This window comes from Aythya marila (genome assembly GCF_965140915.1).
Source record: "Aythya marila genome assembly, chromosome: 10".
NCBI lineage: Eukaryota > Metazoa > Chordata > Aves > Anseriformes > Anatidae > Aythya > Aythya marila.
The window spans coordinates 6,808,445-6,828,597 of record NC_139051.1 but is presented as its reverse complement, the minus strand read 5'-3'; the positions used below and the strand labels follow the sequence as shown (position 1 = coordinate 6,828,597).

The 20,153-nt window shown below is 42.4% G+C and overlaps 1 long non-coding RNA gene across 12 annotated transcripts in view; it reads right to left on the bottom strand.

Annotated features, from left to right (window-relative positions):
- The window catches only part of LOC309881812, a 79,488-nt gene extending 59,718 nt beyond the window's left edge, over window positions 1–19,770 (bottom strand). For 8 of the 12 annotated variants that reach the window (XR_014318180.1, XR_014318181.1, XR_014318182.1 and 5 more), the window contains exon 1: window positions 19,563–19,770. This is a non-coding gene — a long non-coding RNA (uncharacterized lncRNA). Of the gene's footprint in view, window positions 1–13,828; window positions 13,998–19,562 lie in introns of those variants that run through there. The other 4 variants (XR_014318188.1, XR_014318189.1, XR_014318190.1 and 1 more) reach the window with 1 other exon arrangement.
- Window positions 19,771–20,153: the final 383 nt, after the last annotated feature.

The following is a 20,153-nucleotide window of genomic DNA, read 5'->3' as shown; positions in this document are numbered from 1 at the left end:
CACAACTTTTGGCGCGCCCCAATGCCATGTCAAAGGTATTTCCTCCTTTCACCCCAGTCACAGGATTTTTCAACTGGAACATCACACACAGGCACAGCCTGTGGTACGTAATGGCCCTGCAGAGTTCTCCCAAGATCTATTTCATGCACTTAAGTAAAGCTTCAGCTTCAAATAAGCAGGGTGTAAAGTCTTGCTTTTACAAGATTTCATGTCATGCTGAAGCACCAAGGACCAGTGTCTGGGGCAAATGATTTACTGACGTGGGGTTATCCAGAGGTTTAATTTGTCATGCCTCTCACCCACACACTTTGTTTCCCTCTTCTCTTTATTAGGAGGCAGCACGCTGCACACCACACCACTGGCAGTCAACGCAGTGAACAGCTCCCCTTTGCACAGCAGCAATTCATTTTTCTCAGCTTCCCTCCAGCTAGATATCAATGATTCCCCAGGATCTGCAAAGCCTCTTTAAGAGCCTGTCAGAAGTAAGGGAGCCTCCTTTTTCCTACCGCTCAGTTAAACACAGCCTCTGCATTTACATTACCCAGATTTGTGCATCAATCTCATTCCTTCGACGTTTATAAAATATTAGGTGTCAGTGTTTTAATCCCATGATCTGCCAGCCACAGTCCCATTCATCTGCCAGGATGTAGGCAGCCCCATTGTGTGAGCAGACATAACCTTACATCTGATCCATCAATGCCTTTATTTTTGGAAGCTGGAATATTCCGGTGCCTACAGACCAGCTCCTGTCCTGTACCTCTCACTGGACACCACAGCTGGGAGTGAAAGAGATGCTCAGGAGATGAAGTGAGACCTCCGAAGTGTTTAGTTCTCAGAGCAAACCAATCAGTTTTAAAACATTTTATCCAGCTATGGATCCTTCCAGGGCTGTGCAAGAATTTGGCTGCCAGGAGTTGGACAGTCTGACATTTCCATGCTTTCTCTGACTCACTCCTGTAGGGGATTTGCACCATAATGTCTTCATCCATAGAGAAAACCACCATCTTCTATCATAGTGGATGTACAAGGTTCATACCACAAATACCAGGCATCAGGCAGGGGTGTTTTTAAAGAGTTAAAGCTCCCCAAAACATGCCTTTTGCTCAAGGATGCTGCTTATTTATTTTACAAGGATATGCTAACAGTTAGAGCAAACTATCACGTTACAAATATGCACTTGCATGCAGTAATATGAACCATAGAAGAGATTAATTAGTGATGTAAACCTAAAATAGATTAAAGTACACTAACCCAGGCATCATTTCCTCTACAACGTGCCTGATTTTAATCTCAGCTCACTCTATAAAAGTGTTTTTCATGGGGTTTGTGCTTTACTCTTTTGTATCCTCCTCTAACAGATACCTCTACAGAACAGCCCAAGCAGCACTGTCCATACTGGCAAGAACCAGCCCTGTCATGGCAGTATGTGTGTAAAGGAGATAAACACGGCATAATTATTGATTTCACCTTGGGCTTCCAGAACACACAGAGGGGATTAGTACTCAGCTGCTCTAACGCCTGAGCTCATGTAGCTTCCTCAATTAACCTGCAGAAGTAATTTAACAACATGTTCAATGAGTCCCAAAAGTAAACGGCGGACACTTGCTGCACGCTCAGACAAGACTGCGGCAACAGAACCCATGCAGGCAGATGGCAGTGACCAAACCCAAGAGAAAACCTCTGCTGAGCTCCGAATCCTTCGCCAGTTTGCCTGTGATGGTTATGATAATACCACAGCAATACCTCGAAGTCCCAGCTGAGGAACAGAGCTGCTAAATACCGCAAAGCCACAGAAGTAACAAGACTGTCTGGATGCTGGAGGGCCTGCACTCTGGGGAAATGAGGCGGGGTGGAGCAGCAGCCACCCACCTGTCCTTCCACCTGGGGACGTGCAGGACCAATCCTGCCCTGTGACCCTCAGCCACAGCTTTGCTCTCACCTTCAGCACAGGTGGAGCAAGGCCTAAGGTGAACCAAGGAATCTGAGCATGAGGGAGAAGGAAACGCTGCTCTCAGGAGCTGCAACCTGCAAATCCAAGGCATCTCCTGGTTGGTGGGCATGCCTACCTGCATGTTCTGCTGTCACTTTAGGGGTTTTTGGCTTTACCAATTGCTTTGGGATGCCCTCTGTTGCCTGTCTCATATGCCCACAGGTCATTGTACGCAGAGAGAAGCAGTGAAATTGTTTCCACACTTCCTAGTAGAGACTTTCTCTGCATTCATCTGCACTTTACATTTGTGGCTCAATGCCACAGATTTGTGATAAGCTTAGAAGCATCTCTTCCTTACAGCTCAGATTCCTTAATGTGAAAGAGGGATAAAACAGTCCACTTCAGTTCCAAAACCAGCCAGAATATTTTTCTTTCAAAAACAGTAAAGTAATTTTAAGATATTTCCTTGGGGCAGTGGAAATATGAAATACAGCAATCTCCAATTTTAAAGTAGACTTTATTATTTTTTTTTTTTTACTGTGAGTGGTGTGACATATACCAGCCACCATTATAGACTAATAAAAGGGAAACTCAATTTTCTGTCACAATGAAGATGACCAATGAAGTTTTAAACATGGACAACACCCATTCAGTTCTATAAAAACTGAGCAGATTCATAAAGCTCCCTTTAAAAGAATACAGACCCTCACTGAAAATGTTCTATAGGGTTATAAATTATCCAGCTTTACAGTAGAAGGGATATACTGCACATCGCGATACTCTTTAATGTTGCCTGAACTACCCCTCCTAAAATGTTAGGAGTTGCTCTCTGGCACCACGGGGTCATTGGGCAGCAGCAGCCTGCCTGCCAACACAAGATGTCTTCAGAGCAGAAAGCAACACACCAGGAGAACACAAGTGGTTAATTAAATTAAAGCAAATATTACTCTGCATCACACAGCAGCCTGTAGGGCTCATCTGAAATCACAATCATTTGGAAAAGAGAGTGAATGACTGCCCTGCAGTCTAAATGGAGAAGATGAACGTAGAGATGAGGGAAAAGCACTGCCTAGAGGCCAACTCAATATGGCAACTGACTGTAGACTGCGTGAGGCCTGTGCATCCTTTCTGAATTGAAAATATTTTGAAAATGTTTCAATTGAAAATTGAAATATTTCTTGAAAGTGAATGGGTGTAATTCTTAGAACTAAATTACCCATAAGGAGAGAAGCCAGAATAGGACAGGCAGAGAGGTAGCAAGGGAGTCAGAGGTGTAGGAGGCTCAGACATCCCCAAAGAGCAGAAACTAGACATGCTTGGTTCTTGCTTGTCTACAACAAGAAAACAGTGCACCACAAAGTCCACTGGCACCAAATACAAAGGGAGGTGTACCATACCTACATATCAGAACAGCTTTGTTGCCTGAATACTTAGAGACAAGCGGTCAAAATACCTTCAAGCAATGATAAGTTTCTGTGAGGCATGTCAAGGTGAAGGAAACAAACAAAGCCACATTTTCCTTCTGTCTGGAAATTCAGAAACACTTCCCAAATCAGCAAAGAAAATTCTCTTGGAATATTTTAATTAGAACCCAAGGACCTCATTAAGTAAACCACTTTAACATGCTTAAAAACCTTTGCTGCATTAAGGCCCAAATCAAGCCAGGTATTGATGAAAGGTAATTAGAGAGTCAGATTCTTTCTTCACTTAGGAAAAAGGATGCACAGAATTTACCATTTTGCAGGGCGCATGAAAGGCTGAGCAACCCAAGGCTTTTTCTCCTCCCTGCTATTAGGGCTGTCCCGTGCTGGATGCTTGGAGGTCTGCCCCACATTGAGCCATGCTTGCTTCATAGCTGGAGTGATGTTTACCCCACTACAACTATTAGAGTACTATGTCATATTGTAACCATCAGGAAAAAAACAAAAAACAAACAAACAAAACAAACAAACAAACAAAAAAAACGGTGCCTTAAAAAAAATAAAAATAATTAGAGGCATCAAATGTGTCTTTCTGAAAGTCAACAGGACTTTCAGACTCTTTCCTCCAGCACCAGTCAGTACAGCCCTTCCTGAGAGCACCAGCAGCATGGGCTGCCTGCTCTGCATCAGCCTGCATCCTCAGTAGTGTGTTGTGGGCCATGGGGACAAACAGGGGGACAGCACTGCCATGGGCAGAGCTTTGGGCTGAAGTGTGGTTAGCATTATGGCAGCAAGAGACTGAATGAGTTTTCATCCAAGCCTTGGTCTGAGCCAGGTACCACATTTTCTCTGCTGAAATGCCTTGCTATCTCAGTAGTCAGTGCCATGCTTCACCTCAAATTGACTCATACAGTTCTTGCAATATAGGAACAAGACTTCATCATTGACAGGATGCTGATTCATTTCAAGTGGCTAATGATAGACTGGAAAATAACTAAATCTGAAAATATCTGAAATTCTTATCTTCCTGCATTAAGCAATCAAGAACCATAACTCCTTAACTACACTCTTACCTACTTTTTTTTTCCCCAGTAATGTCATCTTTTTCTGTCAGGGAAGATAAGACAGATCTGAATTCTGAGATTTATGCTTTAAGTCACTATTGAAAAGTTCATGATAACTTATTTTACATCTCTAGGCACTGAATTTTCAACACAGAGATAGGCCTGATATTGCAAAAAAATAAACTAATGATAGAAAAAATATTCAAGAACACGTGCAAGAGCACAGCATTTGCACTAGAAATAGGTTTATGAGAGGAAAGCTTAATCAGAGAAGCAGAGTAGGACACAACAAGCATATCATCAACTCACATCTGCAGATACGTAAGGATGAGGGCACGCAGCTTGCTGAACCCTTGGTACTGCTGCTGGCTACAGATGTGAGGTGGCAGGAACATGCTACACCCAGCTGGTGTAAGGACTCCCCTGGAAATAATGTGTGTCGTTGCTGAAGCAAATTGCAATTACAAGCCCAGCCCTGTCACTGCTGAACGGATCTCAGCACCCAGGTCACTCAACACAATACTTTGATGTATAACAGTCTTGAAACCAGGATGCAGCAAGGGTTCACAAACAACAGCAACAATCGATAAAAGATTCTGATAGGAGAAAGAAAATAACCAGCCTTTGTTATACATATTTGTATAATAGGGGAAAATGAAAATAAAAATACCAGAAAATGTTTGCTGCTGAGTTAAAAAAATGAAGATTAAACATTTGCTTTATCTGCGGCTGCTACACTGGGACTGCTGTAGAGTACCATAAAGAAAATTCCTGCTGAGAATTCAAAATATGCCTTCCAAACAGAGCAAAAAAGAAAAAAGCAAGACTGATTTAAAGTATTCACGAGAAGTAATTGCAAGCAAAGAAAAAAATACAACCCCCTGAACTGCAAACATAGGCCCTGAGAAGGAATCATCCCCTGAGAAGCTTTATTGGTTATAGCTCTCATGAAGTCCTTACACTTTCCCACTCCACGTATGAATGCAAATAGGCCCAGAGGGTGCTTGGACAAAGGGCATCCCACCAGGGCAAGCGGTGCCGTGGCCCTGCACGGCGCGGATGACGTGTGCGTGCCGCTGCGCCTGCCCGCCCGGGGAAGGCTGCTTTGTGCTGGAACAAGGATTCTCAGCATGGGCTTCACCAGCCGGGGCCGAGGAGCTGCGGCTTTCCTTTACTGCAAAGGACAAAGTCCTCTTGGTAAAGCACGGCTGAGACGGGAGGAAGTTTCAATCAAAGCATGGGAAAGAAGAGCTTTGCTGTGCAAGAGGCTGGGAGGCGTTGAATAGGGAAGGCAGGGGGAATAACGGCCGGCTAAAGCAGCAGAAACAAGAGGATGAATGCAGCCTCTGCAGAGACAGTGCTTCACCAGCGAGATAAGGCTAAAGGGCCACATTTTATTTTAACTTGTTTGGTCCCTGACCAAAGAGCTATAAATCTAAAGCCCCGGCCAACATGAAATAAGTTTGTGTTTCCCAGTTTATTGAACCTCTCGCTAGAAAAATGAAAACACCAGGAGAGACCCGGGCACTCGAGCAGAACTCTTTGCGATAATGAATGCAGTGTTCGGCGCAGAGGGTAGCTTGCCAAGGAAGGTTATCAAAACCAAAGGATAAAGACAATTTTAAAGACACATCTGGACACTGTTATGACAAGACCACTTTGAAGCACGTTGGGATAAAGTTTTAATGAAATATTCTTAATGGGAGAAACTTGCTAGGCCTAGTCAGATGAGAAAATGCCACAGCTCCTTATCTTGGAGAGCAATTCATCACTGAGGCTAAACCCCCTACCTAAGAAACATCAGGCTAAGGAGATGCTAGCAGAGAGAGACAGGCAGTGACTGCCTGCTGCTATTGTGAGCATACGTCTTTGGCATCAAGGAGAATAAAACACTTTTTTTCCCTTATTAAAGAGGTATTTATTCATACTGAGGGGTTGGTTCCCCTAGGACAAGGCACTAGCACCAATGGAGTGGGCAGGAGAGAGGGACAGTAACAAACACCTACACATCCCCACTCTGATCCTACCCACATGCCAAGGGAGGGGATTCAGTGGAAAGAAAAGGAGAGGTCTTATCAGAAAAGCAAGATGAAGGAAACCACTGAACAACAACATGCAACCACTCTTCACAACCCCAAGCAGCCTCCAGAAGCCCCAACCCACTTGATCTGGCAGCCAGAAGCACAGCGATCCCCAGGGCACTAGTGGAAATTAGAAAACATCTGGCTTTATCCAAACACTCATGATATATAATGCATGCAGGGGTTACGGGCCAGCTCTTCAGCAGAGCCTGCCTAACCTAAGCAAGACCTGCAGCTTCCAAAAGCAGAGGCCAGACCAAGTCTGCCCTCAGAGCACACAGGCCATGATCCAGGTCCAAATTTCACAGGCACTTGGTGAGGAGGGAAGGGCAAGGAGGAAGACTCCACCACCCACCCAGCCCCTTCGGGAGGGAGCTCAAAGGCTCGCAGCTCTTCCCAGAGGGTCTGTCAGTGTTTATGAGGTGCCCCTGCCAAATCTGTGGGAACAAACCCAGCTCCCCTCTAGATCTGCCAACAAGTGCTTACGGCATGGCAGAGATGGCCTTGAATCCAACAGACAGCTTGAGCCTCCCACTGTACTTTATATACATTTTTTTTAAATGAGTACTTGGGAGATCATTGTTGCTGGCTGAATACCGTTATAAATCGTGTATTACTGTTTTTCACAGAGAACCACTATAAATCAAATCCCTGTTTCAGAGGCAGAGAGCAGCACAGCACTCCAAACCACACAAAAAGACCACGGATCCCAATATACCTATGAACTCCAGCACTAAATTTACGTTCATTGGGAACATTTTTCACCAGGGACAGCGAGACATCCACATGCCCTTTCTGTGGGTGTCCTGGGATGTGGGGTGTGCGAGCACAGCAGGCAGCTGGCTCTCTGGGGGAAATGCTGGAGGGCATTTCTCATTAAGGAGATGTTCCTGTAAATAAAGGAGACTACTGTATATCATCTCCCACCCGAGGCAGACGCACTAACGTGGGGCTGAGAGGCAGGGCTGCTCAGGCTCAGAATGCGAGCTAAATCCTGGAAAGGGATCTGGAAAATGCCACAGCTGACAGCAGAGGGGAGGCGGAGGAAGCTGATGTTAAATCACAGAAACAGCAGACTGCATGTGGACGGCATCACACTGTGGCAGAAGAAAGTGAGAGGAACTGGTATTCAATCTTCATCATTAAGCACTCGCTTACTTCTCAAACGCACGCCTGGCCTGAGAAAAGTCTAGCTCAAATTCTGCCATCAGCTGCCCAGGTAGAAGTTTCCTCACAGAGTCCTACTTCCTGCACATTTATTCAAGGTAACAATCCTTTCCCTCCACTTCAGGGCACCATTCCCCTTCCACAGACAGATCTGGCTGGAAGGTGACCTCAGCGGGCTCAGCTGGAGTTAGCTGGTTTTAGAAGAAGAACATTATCTTATTAAAATCACCAGAAGTTTATCCCTGTGGCTTTCAATAATCAGCCCAGAAGACACTTTAGGCCCTACTGCTACCCTTCTTAATCCTGTTGAGCAGCATTCTTCCTTTGCAATTGAAATCCTTCTTCCACACAGGAGCAGCAGAGCCAGAGATGAATCCTTCCTAACTTCAGCCACCTAAATGCAAGGCACTTAATGCAAAATCACAATCTATGCTCCCACTCTAGTCAGGCACTGCAGAGAGAAGTCTTACATATATAGGTTTTAGAAGACTGCAAATCCTACCACACAAACTCCACTTTCTGCCACTGCACACAGAAGATGCTGGAAGCTTATGGTAACGTTACTGTAACACATAATAAAACACTATTTCCACATCTACTGAAGTTTAGCACACACATTTTCTTTGTGAATCTGAAGCCCTAAAAACAAAAATATAAATCACTTCAGCCACACAACCCCTCTCCAAAGGCCAACTGACTTCAGTTTATTCCAGAAGAACAGTTTGTACAAATCTAATTAGATAATTTACAAGTTTTACAGCAAAGCCCTGATTAAAATAAAACATAGGCATGCAAGACTGCTGCAGAGAAATAACCAGCATGGGATGACTACAATCACACAATGTTTCCTACCAGTACAGTTCACAACTGGATAGAGGGTTCAGCCCCTTACCCACTTCATGCTTAAGTCTTTGAGACAGTCAAGGGCAGATTTCACCTTAGAAAAGCAGAAGATCTCTTCTGTCTTAATAATGGGTTACACAGAGATAAACACATGCTGTATATATCCCACATTCACTTAGTATGACATCATGGCAAGGAATCCCAGTATGTCTCAGCTCTGAAGGTTTTGAAGTTATGCACTCCCAGGTAGCTCACAAATACACTGTCATTATTATTATTATTATTGAACAGTGGAAAACGTGACTTCTTAGTTGCTTTTCCTGCACTGCCACAGTACTGTCTGTTCCACATCCTAGCACTAACAAAGCAATTTAGAAGCCCTTCTGCTCAGCACGTAGGACAAGTCTTCTATCTGGTTTCAGTGATTGTTGCCTTGCCTTCCAGGGATGTCACATCATCTCTTCCCCACAGGGAACAGAGAGCATATTATGCACCTAATCCACATTTGCCAAAAGAAGCATACCTTCCACTTATTGCAAAAATTTAATATGTAGTAGCTAATTTAATATACAGTATACTACCTGCTTAGAAATAATTCCCCAGACCCACCTCTTCCAATGCTAGGAGCACTTTAAAGTCCAGGGAGAAGTGCAAATTCTAGCAGGGCTGAACTCCAGAGAAAAGTAAGTCCTACTCCTGACAGAGCTGGAACAAGAGGCAAGGGTCACTAAGACTCAGTCAGGGATTTCATATGAAATAATAGGCATAAAACAACAGAGCTCTGGTTGATAAAACCTTGCTACAAGGTCATACAGCAGAAATAGGTGTTTCTATGGAATTGTGTGAAATGTGGTCACGTACAAAGAACATGAGACTGGCTGAATTGCTAGAATGAGCATCCACAACAAAGTGATTGATATTTTACTTCAAAAATGAGCTTTTGAAATAAATATAGCAAAAGGTTTTCAAATTTGAGCAACAACCAGATGAATGAAAACCCGAATATTTTTGATGAAAGCTTTGGATGCAACACTTCAACTTTCTGTTTAGGAATAATAACAACAGCAATATTTAACTATAGTGCAAGTCTTACATATACCTTAATGCTAAAGATGAAAGGGGTAAAGAAGCTAATTTTCAAAGACCACCACAAAGGATGACTGAAGTCTCCATTGCAAAAAGTCATAAAACCCCATGTACACTTGGCCACGAGTGTCAGCCATGCTTTTCTATTTGTCAAATATATGATTCTATGATTCTATGATTCTATGAAATATAGCCTGGATTTAACCGTGATTCTCAAGTTTCTGCCAAGGTTTATAGGGAATCTGAACCTCAAATGTAATGAAAGAAGGTTGAAAGAAGAGATCTGGCAACAACCTTTCAGGTTTTATTCAAGTAGTTCTTTAATTATGGAGGAAAGTGGACCTGGACATCTGTCAGCACTTTAATATAGTGTCTTCAAGTGTGACCATATTGTTTAACTCCTTCGAATCAAATGGAAATGTTTATTTTGTAGTGCCACTTGAAAGAATTAACAGACTTCTTTTTGCTAGGCAGTGATATCAAGGAACAGATTAATCAGAAATAAAATCTAATTCAAAACTATTTAAGATCAAACTCCTCTTGAAATTTTGGCTTCTGAACAGAGAAATTGAGATCTTCATCAGCTCTTCTGTCTTCCTTAGTGCTTTTCTTTCTTCTGTCCCTACAGACCTATTTGTCATGTCCTGCTCTTTAGAAACTTACCCTTTTTAAGCACCTTGAAATGAGTGTCTTACAGATATTTAAAAGAACAAGGGTAGAACATTTTTATTCAAGCTGGAGTTACTGGCTTAACCCAGTACATGCTTAACTGCCTCACACAAGACTAGCTCTGTTAAGTTATACAGACAGGTCCAATAACTTCATGGAGGTTAGGAGAAAGCCTTTCAGAACCATTATTCACTGAATGCAGGAGAAAGTTTGTTGTTTGAAGAAGAACCTGTGTGAGCAGCAAAACTATCCCTTCTGGCTGGGTAATCTTCCTTCTGGCAACAACGTTATCCTGATCCACCTCACCAGTGTCTGCTTTCGGTGATTTGACCTAGACCTGACTGGTTCTCTAAGCAAACTCTTCTAGCTTTTTCCCCCTGAACTCTATGACTTTCTGAAGGTACATGTACTTCCATGCACCATTGCTGTCCATCCTCTTAAGTGTCCTCCTATTCTTCAGCTCTCTTGGTATTACAGCTGGCACATATTCAGTCCTCTCCATGTCCTTCCCATCTCCCATTGCACTGGACAGATGTCCTGTGTCTGGGGAGGGCTGTGCCTTCCTTATTTCCTTTTCAATTGTTTCTTTGCTATAAAATGAATGCCTTGGTCTCCTCTGATTCATTCCCCTCTCTCCTCAGGGATTTTATGTCGTAATCTGATTTTTGCAGGCAAAAGAAAATTTGAAGACAAATCCCCAGTGGAACTAATTTTCATCGCCTTTAGCTCTCCTATAATTGATTGCAGCTCTCATTCCATCACTTTAATGAGGGGGCCGAGAGCTCTTTGTCAGTGGATGGGTTAGGAGATCCTCAGGTTTCCTGATTATACACTCTATTAGGAATACAGTGCAAATGAGCAATGGAGTCCCTCCTGCTTATCTAGTAATGCCCAGGATATTCAGATGAGTTTTTCCTCCTTCAGCACTTGCTCCCATAGGTTTTGAGTAAGCCATCCTGCAAGGATGGAGTGCACATCAAGAGCACTAAGCATCCCCCAGCCATGCAATCACGCATTCTCCCTCTACTGCTGGAAAAACTGTCATGATCCTCTGGGCCTGGCCCAAGCCATAGTCTGGATGCAGAAGGTCGGACACACCACAGAGACCTTCCCTTGCTCCACAGACCTGAGCTCCTTCATGCCCTGCTGCTGTCCAGCTGCCTGGTCCCCGCTTTCCTCCTACCACACAGGAGCTCTGATAATGGGAGATGAGGAGGACAAAATCTTGTTTTCACCACCTGGCAGGCTCAAATGATACTGTTTCCATGGTTATTTCGCACCATAGTTTCTGTATGAAATATGTTGTTTTCTCTCATTGACACCTCAGGGGGACACTCCAGCCAGTAATGCTGCCTCCAACTTTCAATTATCAAAAGCAGTTAGAGAAAGGCTCTCCTTTCTTTTTTTTTTTTTTTTTTTTCCTTTTTCCTTTCACAACACAGATCATCGTTTTATTAATCAACAAATCTGAGGGATGCTGTAGCTCCTTGCTCATCCAACAGATTCAGCACGCTATTATAAACCAATAAGTAAAGTTGGAGACATTGCTCTTTTGGCATGATCAAGCTCTGAGCTAGGTCTTCAGATAGAAAACTGTTGTCATGATGCTCATTGCAATCAGACTCACCATTTCATTGTTGCTGCTTCAAAAAATCAGAGCACACCAGAGATAACTGTAGTAGATTCTTTTAAAATATAGTCTCAGAGCAATTGAGTAAGAAGTTTCCAAGGTTTTTGCTGTCATTTCTAACTGTGACTGTATCTCTCATCACATGCTTTGCTTTAAGCAGACTGCATTTGTAACCTGGTGAAGGTAGTGCTTTATTGGAATGATTCAGCCTGACCTTCGAGTGCCATTCTGGGGGCCTGGAAAAGTTGTGTGGCTGATGACACTTCAGCACAACTCACGGTCTGGAGTCCTGTCTGGTGCATGCATTTCATACACACAACATACAAACAGCAATACCTAACACCTGTCTTTTGTGGAACCTTTGCTCCTTAATTAACTGTACAGACTATCACTAAAGTGGTCCTTACAGCACTGCTCTCAGAGAATAAAGTGACACAGAGGCAATAATTCAATAGAAAAGTCAAATGGATTGTTCCAAGCAAAAAGAACAGAAGTACCCAATCCTGGATTAAAAACCCTGAGGGACCTGTCCTCTAATTAATGATATGCATCCATATATGACTTACTAGGAACATTTTAGAAATTATAGAACATCTTGTTACTTTGAGATGCAATGCATTACTCATTGCATGTTTCAGTCTATGACAAATGCTTTTAGTTTCCACTGTACAAAGTCTATAAATACATAAAACGTGTTATTGTAACCAGAAATATATATATATAGAGAGAGAGAGAAAATGATACTGTTTTCTGCATGCCTGGTATTTTTTCTGGGAATAAGAATAAAAAAAAGGAAGAGCTGAAAGACCGTATGTGCAGTATTATCCCCAGCCTGATCCCCACTGTAGCCATCAAACATGCAAGCTAACATTGGCACTACATTGTGCTGCTCAGTACTTTAATTTTAATGCACCAATATGTTGCACTTGAAACATTTTCTCAAGCAGTTCAAGAGATTAACATCTCTATTAAAAATAATCACAGGCAGCATTTTACACTGATTGGTGAAATAGCAAGATCATTTTGTGTTCACTCATATCTGAAAGTCTCTGAAAGTGAATCTTGCATCTTAAAATGCACTTATCTTTACAAATTGCCAGTAAAATGTTTATGCATGTAAGAGGAGAAAAAAAGGCTCCAGTGTTAGCTCTGCTCTAAATAATTAACAGTAGCAGGCAGAACTGAGAAGACTGGCAGTGCAGATGTTTCTCAGTGTTGTTAGTGCAGCCAATGGACTGCAGATTTCCCAACTCTTCTGGTACTTCAGCTGCTTTCAACAACTTCACATGCCAGTAATGGGGGACAGTAAGTTTGGTCCACTGTGCCGCTTTGAAAACCTCCACCCTTGACTTGAGAACAAATAAAACCTCCAACTTTTAACTTAATATCTCTCCCTATGTGAATATAACAGCTTCTCCCAGCGACAGAAATTCTGCTGTGAGTTGTGGCAAGCCTTGCTTGGCTGAAACCTACTGCAAACACACACTGTTTGAAGTTGTTACACACAGAGAAGTTGAAGCCTACTGCTGAAGCCAATACAACTGAATAGCAGCATAAGAAAGAAAAAACATAGAACTTGATTAGACACACTTGTTTTCTTTTTGCATGTACAGACCCTGCTTAAATCTATATCAGCATAACCCGGTGACTGCAACAATTGTACATATTTACATTACGCCCTGATTTTCCTTCTGAGCAGAGATCATCTCTATGGAATAATGCAGCCCTGCAATTTAATTATTTTAAAAACACACACAAGGCACAGCTAGGAGGGCTTCAACTCCCTGTGCAGTAGCGAGGCTCCTATTACTTTGTCAAACAGAGTAAAGCATGCACACTTGCTACTGTAATTTTACCATTAAATTAATCGCATCATGTCTAGTGACCCCACCCAAAAGCCATGGCTAGAAGCTACAAAAAGACTCTGCAGTACTCACAGGCTGCGAAGTACCCCAGATTCGTGGTTATTCTGCCGCAGCAATGTCTGAGCTGTTGACTGCTGTGTACCACACTCTGCTGGGATGAATCTTGCCTAGGAAAGCCAAGCCCTTGTCACCAGTCCTGCTGGCTTTACATCACTACTCAGAAAAACAGGTTCTCTGGCAGCTAGCGATCCTTATCTGCATGGATTGTTAAGGGTAAAGAGCCATTTCCTCTTTGCAACATAACTAGATATGTCTAAAAGTGTAAACCAACTTCAAGGGACCCAGTAGGAGCTTGTAGGAGGACCCAGAGTCTCTCAGAGCTCGCTAGTGACAGGAGAATTTCCTCTTCCAGAGTCTAGCTGTTCCGCATCTACTTCTATTGCAAAACTCTGCAAAGGAGAAGGCTAGGTCAGAGCTCAGCTTCAGACCCCGCAGAGGGGCAAAGATGAATTGCACAGCTTCTTGTAGATTTAGGACACAAGAACTCTTCTACTTTCTCAGCATCAGTATCCAAAAGAGGCACAGACTTTTGTTGTCGTTTAAAAAGTGAGGTATTTTAAAGCTCATGCTTAAATAAAAAAAAAAAAAAGAATCAGAACAAATATACCAACACGCTATTGTATATAAATATTGAATTCCTAGATCACATCCTGTTAAGCACAGCCCCTGGCAGAGTTTACATAAATCACGTTTACCAAATTAACATGGCACAAGTCAAAGCAGCCATTACAATTTCACTGTCATTTTTCGCTCCTAAAGACAGTGAGGTGACTATATAGCTGTTGCATCTGATCTTTGAGACAGCAAGAACCCTACCCTGGTTGGAAGACTATAATTTTGTTTGCTCTGGCTGAAAGATTGTTGTTCTTGGTATCTGCCTTACCTTGAAGAAGAGTGGCTCCTAACGTATCTAAAACCAAAGTCAGAAAGAAAGAGGGGAGAAGATGTGCGGGAACGTAACACTGATGTGCATTTTTCTCACAGCTTAGCTAGGGCCCTACCAAGAAGCCACGGAAACTACCAGAACAAGCGTTTTGGGAGACTTTGTCCAGAAGTTTCCCAGGGTCTCTCCCCCAGCAGATATAGCTCAATAGGAAATAGTCAGCATTCATTCAGGGTTATGCATTGAACTGCCTCTTGTTTCCACACAACCTTAGCTGATACCTTGAGGACAGAGGGCTCTGGAAAGGAGACCTGGACAAACAGGGCACCTCCTCACATCATCTGCCCTTTTCAGGTCTTCCAGCCAATTTAATTATGCCCCTCATGGCAAGTCTCAGAGAGAAGCCACAAGCCAAGCAGACAGCAATTTTATAGTCAAGATAATTTCTTCAAAAATGTCCACAAAAATAAAACCAGAAGCAGTAACAAAAGACAGAAGCTTGGGTTAACATGCCTTTTTTTTTTTTTTTTTTTTTTTTACAAATAATCCATGTCCTGTAATGTTGTTTAGATTCCCTGAGGTGACTGTAACCAGACACAACCACAAACCATCCTCCCTGAAGTCATGACATATCTCCTGATGTTCCAGAGATATCGTGTGGGACCAAAGATAGCAAAATAGAAACAAAACCAAAGACCACCCCCTAGATAATTTGTTTTTCCACAAGTATGTTAAGTATACAAAATAGAAAGCTCTTCAAGAAAATGAATCTTTGTCTCTATGCTGAATGCAAAAAATACATGATTTTTTGCTGAAGAGGGAGACGTACACTCTCCTGTAACTTACTTTGATTTAAGCTAAGCTCATAAAACCAGCATGGCTGTTTATTTCCAAGAATCATTTTTCAGTCTCAGAGTATTTTCTTTCATGGCCTAAAACACCTTTTTGCATCTTGAGAAGTAAATACAGAATTACTGTCCTGTTGGGAAATACATTCAGAAAATATTTCTCACAACATTTCAGTCACAAAGCAGGAGCTGAAATGTCAGCCATTTACAATAGCTCAGAAAATAACCTTTCACTTCTGGTCATTATAGTCCACAACAGAGAAATGGCACTGGGCAAGTGTTGTTAAAGACTAAAACAGTGAGCAAAGCCCAGCCTTGACCAAACCTGCCTATTCCTCTCTGAGGGAAATAATTGAAGATAGAGCTTCAAGGCAAAAGAGCATCCACTTGAACTGAGAGAGTCAGAATTGACAACTCTGCATTTCTCAATCCTCAGCTCTTTTTCATGAAGACCATGCCTTGACAGAAGGCAGTCATTTCTGGCATAAGCTATGAATGAACTAGTTCTTTATCAGCAATTTTACAACTCCCTGTACTTAGGAACAAAGTGTCCTGAAAAAGAATTGCTGCGCTAGTTCTCTCTCCTTGAAACTTCCACAGAGAGCAAAAATAGATGTTAGTGGCAGAAGTTGGACCAAAAATAAAAACCCCACAATCCAGGTGGCGGTAGGGGTGAGAAGAACAACTGCAGAGGTGAAAGCAGCCCCCAGTCAAAAGTGGGGGACTTTTGGGGGAAGCTGCTGAGTACATTGTCAGTAGAGCAGAAGGGCCAGTCCCACAGCAACCAGACTCTGGGGTTTTCAACATGGGGTAGGAAATAAGGGTAGCCATAGATACCACATCATTTCTCAGCTTGGGAACTATTATTTGCTGGGAGATACTAAATTAATCAGGTGTGAACCAAAATATCTAAAATATTAAAATATTAAACCTTAGCTCAGTCTTACAACCAGGGCATAGGCGGTAAGAGAGCACAGGAGATGGACACTACTCAATCACATAAGTATGGCTCAGTCCACATCACTCAGGTTTTACCACAAATAAAAAGACAAATATCCAAATATTTAGGTGATTATCTGTGAATATTTACAAAGAAAAAGGACTTTCATATCTAAAACACTGCAGAAGAGAAGGAGAGGGACCTGGAAGGATGGCATGCTGCAGCAGTCCTGCATTAAAGCATTCTGCCTACTGTTAGACCTGGCTGTGGAAACCAGCTTGCCTCTAATACCTGAGCTGATCACTTCTGTCAAAGCTACTCTGCAGCTAGAGGGACTGGTGAACAGACAGCTGAAGGGCAATGCAGCAGCCCTAAAGTCAAGCAAGACACAGGACTTTGGCCCCAGCATGGTCCTCTGCACAGGAAGAAAGCTGTTCCAGCACACTTTCATAGTGAGGATGATCTCAAAGCAGCAAAGCAACCATTTTTGTCTAAACTCAGGAATCCCTTAAATCCATGTTTTCTGCATTAAAAATAAAAACACCTCCATCGGGTTCAGCAACAGCATAGAGAGAGAACTCAAGAAGCCAGGCCAGAAGTGGAAGGAGGGGAGCAGAAATTACATTTGCAGACCAGGAAGCAGATGCTTCTGGCAGGGGTTCTGCTCAGCCACCAGAGCGCCTCGAGGAGGGTTACGCAAGAAATAAACTCTCCGCTTAAAAAATGTAAACTGATAAAACAGCCTTGCTTTGATGCTTGCTCTGCAAGAAGCATTTCAGTGGAATCAATAACGCAGCGTTGTTCTCTCACTGCAGTGACACTGCAGCGTCTGCAGAAATATTTTCACATTTCAGCTGTACTGTTTATTCCAGAAAGTGAAAAGTTTGTGGTGATTACGTTCAAGAGATGCAATCTATGATGGAACATTGCTGCAACCACTCAGACTTTGTCATGGTATGGATGATAAAGGATTTAGCCTTCTCTAATGAACAGCATACCAGATTTATGTGCATATTGTATTTCTCGGCAAGAATGCCTGACTTATTACAGAAACCACAGACAGATCCAGGTGGAGAAGCATTCAGGATATGACAACCACCTATTGCAGTTTAGATCAGAAAGGAAAGCAGCAGCTGAGCTTAGAGCATGGAGAAAGAGTCAGTTTTATTTTATGACCTTTTCAGAGTATCTTAAAAAAAATAAAATTATTCATTTAAAAGAAGTCCTAGTGCATTACTGGCAGCTTTGCCATGCCAAAGCTGTTATTGTTGGTAAAAGGAAATCAATGGGGAGTGTAGAGCTGTAGATGAGTAACAAGAGGGAGGATAGGCAAACACAGGACATGATGAATTTTTGAGTGCTCTGGATTTTGAACAGGCCTATTTTCTGTTGAAGTTTGTCTCACTTTGGGCACTTTTCTTTCTCCCAGCCCAATTCCTTTACTATGTCAAAGGTACAGTGTGTTAGTATTTATCCCAGAGGCAGGGCAAACAAGAGTCTTCACTGTCTTTGTAATAACATTTTTAATTTAAAAAACAAAAACAAAAAACCCAAATTTTTATTTAAACATTAGGGAATGGGGATTTCAAAACATGCATTTATCACAGTCAGTACCTGGATTTATTTTCCAAAAGGGCTGATGCTAATCACCAAAATGTATATCCAGACAGAAAACATCTCACTTGCTTTTTTTGGTAATCTTCTGTGGTTTTCCTTTCCTCCCTCACTTCCCTGTTCATATGTACTTCTGTGGAAGGCTGCAAAACCCCTCTCATCTGGCACTTTGCACCAAGGTGACCATATCCTACAAAGGATGAACCAGGCTGGCTGCACCACCAGCTCAGCTGCAGCATCTCTGCATGCTCGCACAGCCAGGGACTATAGCCATACCCTTAGTGATTTCAGGCTTCAGGACTGCTAGTTCAGCTGGATCCCTGTTAAACACTGTCATATTTTCCATAGCAAAAAGAAAAAAAGCAAGCACTTTAAGAGATATAAATATTTGAATTGGATAGCTCAAATTAAATCAGGCCACTGTTGAGAGAGGTAGCTAACAACTTAGCTAACATCTTTGGGTGCTCTAAGCCTACCACATTAGCCATTTCATTCCCCATATTTGAAATATTTTCTTCCAGTGGTTTCTGTGCTGAAGTAGCCAATGTGATTTATCAAAAAGCAGCAGCAGAAGTCAGCTGAGGAGAAACCTTCTTCAAGCACTAAGGGCAGTAGCAGCACCAGCAGAGCTCTCAGTGCAAACTCTTTTTCTGTACATCAAAACAAAGCTGTGACAGGGTGCACAACGTTCCCACTCTGACGTTAGTAGAGATTCTCCACACTACTTATGTTAAAAAAATAATTTGAAAGGAAGATTGAAGCATGCCACTATGACGCTGTGTAGTGTTCCATCTGGGAAGCAATGAATGAAAGAAGTTTCAGCTACATCACATTTCAATTGTTTCCATTTAAAGTTGTCTATAACTTCCAGTTAGAGAAAAAAAAAATCAGAAGTGTTGACTTCTGTGCTAACATTCATCAGATCCAAAGTTCAGCTTTCTCTCTCTTTTTTTTTTTTTTTTTTTCTTTTTTTAATATGTCATTACCATCAGCACTCCAGCAACTGAGTGAGCAACACAATACTGCAGGAATAAGAAAAAAAAAAAAAAAAAAAAAAAAGAGAGGGAGAGATGCTGTTGACACGACAGGCAAGAAGTTTTCCAGCTTTTCCTCTTTGTTTTAGAGCCTTTTTGGGTCTTTCCTTTTAGCGATAGAATCCTGTTTCTAGCTTCATTGATTACCTTCATTTCCAAACATATTACTTTTAATTTTGATCTGAGCTTCTAATTGGAAAAATAGAATGCCACACTCCAATTTCTATTTTTGTTTCTTGTTGGATCACACCCTTCCCACAAGTTTTCTTTCCATTTCTTCCCTGACCTCAGTTTTCTTCCACCTTTCCACATCTTAATTTTTCCTTGTTCTATCTGCATTTTCATTATTTGATGTTCCCCCTCTCCCTCCATAGATCCGATCTTTACATTTCATAAGCCAACAGTTAATAGCTCCACTTTCACTTACCAATCCCTTACTGCTGATACACACTTCGAGAACATGTGCTTTCTGCCTTTCTTTGTGTTGGTAGCAAAGAACTGCTGTGAATGCTGGCTCCATTTATTTACACTGCAACGTGACCTCTCTGATCCCAGACAAATTGTTTAGGATTGCTTTTTGTGGCAAGAGGTAGCACCACCTTCTCCCTGTTCTATTTTGACTTCTTTGCCTTGCATCTCCCTCTGCTCCAGCTTCTGGGAAGGAGTCACAGCATCGTGAGAAACGAGGCACAGCTCAGCAGTCTGAGGCTGCACAGTGAGTGCAGAGTCATGGGCTCCCTCCAGAGAGATTTGCCAATTTTTATTGCACAGGAATAGGGTAAGTCAACACATATGACCTCAGCAAGCCATCAGAAAGTACGTGGTCAAACTCAAACGAGGTCATTGAATTCTGAGAGGGACTTATTTCCCTCTCTCAGTGAAGGAAAGGTCAGCTCCCTTGGGGTGGGATGTAACTCAAGTACTGCCAAGATGTCCATGGGAATTGCATCAGTTGGGCTAGTATACAGCACTTGTAACAGATGATGACAAAAGCACTTGGGAACGGGCTCTGAACATC